At 33.7% G+C, this 5,190-nt stretch overlaps 1 long non-coding RNA gene across 1 annotated transcript; it reads right to left on the reverse strand.

The window, feature by feature from the left end:
- Positions 1-208: 208 nt before the first annotated feature.
- LOC110881794 lies at positions 209-1,573 on the reverse strand. Its single transcript, XR_002559894.2, has 2 exons — positions 1,507-1,573; positions 209-398 (listed from the first exon to the last, which is right to left on the reverse strand). It is a non-coding gene; the product is annotated as an uncharacterized LOC110881794 (long non-coding RNA).
- Positions 1,574-5,190: the final 3,617 nt, after the last annotated feature.

The raw sequence follows: 5,190 nt of genomic DNA on the forward strand, positions 1-5,190 counted from the left end.
TGAATCTAGTTGTATTGTATGTCTTGTAGAGAGTTATAAAGAAGATAAATTTTCACATTTGTAATTTTGGTCTTTGGAGGGTATTATAGTCATTTAACCAGTTCAGTAACAGTAAAGTAACAAATTGTAAGACCCTTACAAAACATTGTGCTTTTTATATAATATGTCGTCAAATTTTATATCAAAATATTTCCTCTTTTCAACTACATTGATATAACGACGTTTACTTAGCTTGCAAAACGTTCAAACGATATTTACACCAGTTTAAGAGAACATTCAAAAGATGATCATACAAGTTTTGTAACAAAAGCTACTAATATAACAACGGAAGCTTCATTTATTTGTGTGTTCGGTCCTCGTGCGCGCTTGATCTTTATCCGACACATTTCATGAGTTACCTAATCATCAAAACACTCAAACTTTGTTAGTTATGAAAGTTAAAATTTTGTTTATATAAGTTCCATGACTTAAACAACAAACAACAACAAAAATGCAGTCTTTTTAACCTGTCGCGTGTCACAACGGGATGGATGTTGATCGTCGCGTGAAGCGACAGTCGTCGCGGGCCACGACCGTGCTGGCATGTGGCCGTCGCGAGGCGCGAGCACTACATTTCGACAGAGTGTTTTGATTCCAGACCTGCATCTTTTTCAGCCAAACTAGTTTCTACTAAAATGACCATAACTTGTTCGATTTTGATCTGATTTGCATCACGTTTCTTCCTACGTGATCGTAATTCGTTCCCCCATCGCATGGAGTAAAAATCCGATATCCGGATTAACAAATTTCTTAACTTTTATCGGCATTATATTATTTTCAATTTATTTTGACCCATTCATATTTTAAACATCAATTTGGTCCAAATAACTATCCTTTCTACACTAACATCACAAACTCGGATGTTTACTAATACTAGGGGCTTTAACCATGAGGTTATGCGCCCGTTATATTTGATTGATCCTTTCGAGTACAACTTAGCCGAACATCATTGACACGAATTCCTTATACGGAATTGTGCTTATTTTAGTCATACTCAATGCCTGAGTTTTTGACTTGTATTACGCATAGCCGATTCTCGGCTAAGGCTTATAATGAATATATTAATTCAAAACCCAGCATCGTTTCGACGTCTTTACTCATGTAACCTTCCCGGTTTACATCAAGCCATCATATTGACCCGTTTAGTTTGTTAGCGAAAACCATCGCTTTATATCACCAAAGTTTTACTACTTTGGTTATTTTGACATGTTTAGTTTGTTAGCGAAAACCTCGCTTTATATCAAACCAAACATGTATAATTAGAGTCCTTTTGACCCGTTTGAACATCATAGTGGAATCCACCACTTTTACGTTTTTACTTATCGCTATACTCTTGTTATTTCGATCGGTTAATACATACGGAATCCTCCGTTTTAGTATTAATCAATCTTCCTGACAATTCGATTATCATTCAAATAACTAACCATAAAATACTAACGAAATTTTACGAAGCGTATAGCCACGTACCTTTAAAGCTTTCCTTTCAACGACTATCCATTCCGCCTTGACTACTTGACGATCCACCCAATTTGCCTATAGAATTCCATTCGAACATATTGCTTAGAATTCATATTTCAAGATTTCAACACTCAATGCTTCTAACTTAGTTAAATAAGTGATTTCTTCATAATTCTCACTTATTTCAAGTTCATGTAAGCATTTTATCAAACATCTTATATGCGTAAATAGTCTGCTAACATACCAAGTTCACAACTAATAATCTTTAACCATGTTAAATCATAATATTCCAATTCAAATGTCAAGAATACTAATTTAACACTTAAACTTATATCATATCTATCAAATAACACTAGATCATCACTTTGATTCAAGTGTTCTTCATATTATTCACAAAACCCACATAACCCCCCTATGATAAACATTGAAATCACTAGGTTATGACATGAATTCATCAATTTCTTATCTAGGAATAGTTCCTAGACATATAATCATCCTACTTTAGTCATAACATCTATCAATTCTTTAATAATTTCATTTATGAGAATTCAAGAAGAATCAAAACATCACCAAGATCAAAAATTTAAACATACCTTGTGATCCTTTAACTATAGTGATCAGGAATTTCACTTGAATTCGATTCCTAACTTGATTTTCCTCTGAATTATTGAAGGAATTTGGTATTAGGGTTTTGAAGAACAAGAGCTCTCTGTGGCTCTGTTTTGTTCGACCAGAAAGAAACACATACAAAGTGTGTGTTTTAAATCTTATCTTGTTTTAATAAAGGATCTTTCAAGAATGTCTAGTTTAGTCCCTCTAGTTTCCAAGGCATGTAAAGTAGTTAAACTCAATTTTGTGATGATATAAGTTCTTCCAAGCACAATCTCAAGTTTTGCAGTTAGAATGAATCATACATTCAGCTCCACCGTGTTATTCATACCAAAACAATTGGCATTTAGCTCACTTTTTTTTGTAGATTGTCAACGAAGCTACTAAATTTAAGGTGTAACGCAGAGTCTCATGTTTCAGTTATTTTACGGTTACACTTCCATTCCGCTTTGTGTTTTTGTTACTGCAGCCGCAGTAAAGGAGGTTGTTATACATTAAACAACATAATTTGGATGCCTTTCATTCTTTTGTATAAACTTTACATGCAGTAAGATAAAAAGATTCATTCAGAGTTGGAAGAGATCTTCAAGAAATTTATACAATTTTCATTTATAGCTATTTTATCATTTTTAAGTGAGTAATTTGCTTTATCATATTTTTTATATCTCAACAATAAGTAAATTGCAAGTAAGTTGAAAGTGGGCTGTCGATGAATCATATCAGTTGTCTGTTATTTGGGGTATGTTTACGGTATATTTGTTATCGATTCAATGAGTTAGTGCTTTCCTTTTCGTGCGACCCTATATGTAAAAACGCGTAAGCAAGTTTTCTATTCTATCATTGTTTTCATATTTCACTTTTAGATCATCTGCAACAATATTGGGCCTGCACATACTCAGGTCAGCTTCTAAGTGTGATTTCTTGCTTAATTTGTCTTCTTCTTTGGTGGATGTTCTATGGGTTCTAAACCCTAGGGTCTTAAGCTCTATGCAAATGACTTGTGTAAGTATAATACTTCAAATACCATTACAAAAATTTTATAAGTATTTGGACATCTAACAATTTATTAAATTTGTTATCTTCTTATAATCAGATATGATTTAAGTACTTAATTATTAATTACGGGTTATGCCTTATTTTTAACAGCTTAACCAGTCTAACCTAGGTTAACTGGGTCGAACGCTTTGGAAATAATCCGAATGTGATTTAAAAAATGCATCAAGCAAGTTGATTTGATGATTGATATGTGTTTTTGGCATTATGGTCTTATCGTGTTTTTTTTTTTTTTTGTTGCGAGATGGTGGATGCCATGAAGCAAGTAGCAACGTTGGATATTGAATTGCCAGTTGAGAAGAGAAACCTGCTCTCATGTGACAACTGGCAACAAACCGGTAATTTCCGTACATTCTAATCATTATTTAAAGACTGCAATTATGTGCGTAAATGTCAACATTGATAGATTTCATTATATACAAGTGAATTCATGCACGTTTATTACTACAAAATATTACTTTATGCATTAGCTAGAGCGTTGCGTCAAAAATACTAGTAAACTCACCAGTAAAACACAATATGCCAACGACTCTGCAGAAAGCAGTCATACAATAAAAATTGGAGCCTAGGTGTAGGTCCAATGATGAGAATACATTAAAACCCGAGAGTACATACAAGGGTTAATATATAGACTTTCCGGAGACTAAAATACGCACTAAAAAGCACCCGAAACGCACTTAAAGTGCAGAATTTTATTAAATTCATCTATGACCAGCTTTTTAACATATAAATATCATGCAGAATTTATGTTTTATTGTCCAGAATATTTCCCTAAGTGTTGGGAATTAAAAGGGTTACAAAAGGACACTTTGCGGACCAATTAAGCACTTTAACGGAACGGTATCCAACCGAACAACCGGACATTACCCGGGACACTAAATTTTTGTCAAATACATGGTCTTATTATTTTTTACTAGTCGTGGTCCCTGTTCACCATGACACCCACTAAAAAAAATCAAATAACTAACATATGTAATCAAGTTACTTGGATTCTAACTTATCTTTACCATTTAGTCACAAATTTTTCATAACAACCCCCCCCCCCCCCCCCCCCCCCCGCTAACTGATTCGGTCCCCATGAGGACCCACAAATCATCCTCCATGATCTCATAATCTTGCCCAAGATTATATCTTGATATTTTATTAGATTTTGCTTGTAGATCTTGACATAATATTAGAAGTATCTATATTAAGCATGACCTAGATCACAACCATCATTCACAATCTTACACCCTCACTTCACTCTCTCTCTCTCTCTCTCTCTCTCTCTCTTTCGGCTCCTCCCCAAACCGCCACCATCACCACCCTTAAACCACCATCATCCTCCATTATTCAAGACCCATTCAAGCTTAAAGGTTGATACAAGGAAGCTTGCATCTTGTGGAGCTTCAAAAGAGCTTGTTTCTTGCTTGTTCATCATCTTTTTCTCATCATCTCTTCCACTAGATTCTACCCTAGCCTTGTGCTAGTAGTAAGCTGTTTATACACCCTTGTTCATCTTGTTTCTTGGTCACAAGTTGTAGTATGTTTATTATGATTAAATCACAAGAACAAGAGCACTAAGAAGATGCACATAAAACTTTAAATGAAGCTTACATAAAAAGTTTACTTGAAGATGAAATGCTACTAGTATGATGATGTTATGAATATGTTGTTAAATTTTGTGATGATTCTTGATCATGTGATGTTAATCACCATATGATCTTGTTAAATAATGTTTAGGAACATGATTTAACAAGATTAGAAAGTGGTTATGTGTTACACAAAATAAGCACCTTCTAGTTAATCATGAACTTGAATAAAAATGATTTCTCGAAAAATAGGTGAACAAAATAAGTTGGTGATCATGTAGATCCAAGATTTATAAAAGAGGTTTGTAAATAAATCAAGTTAGAGAAGCGGTTTTAAAAGAGGTTTGTAGATCCATGATTTTAAAAGAAAATGGACACATCTTTTAAAAACATGGGAAACCTCAACTTTTAGGGGAAACTCTGCCAAAATTTCTATAAAATTTTGATACTTAGAAAATAT

The sequence above is a fragment of the Helianthus annuus genome, chromosome 10, assembly GCF_002127325.2.
Source record: "Helianthus annuus cultivar XRQ/B chromosome 10, HanXRQr2.0-SUNRISE, whole genome shotgun sequence".
Classification (NCBI taxonomy): Eukaryota; Viridiplantae; Streptophyta; class Magnoliopsida; order Asterales; family Asteraceae; genus Helianthus; species Helianthus annuus.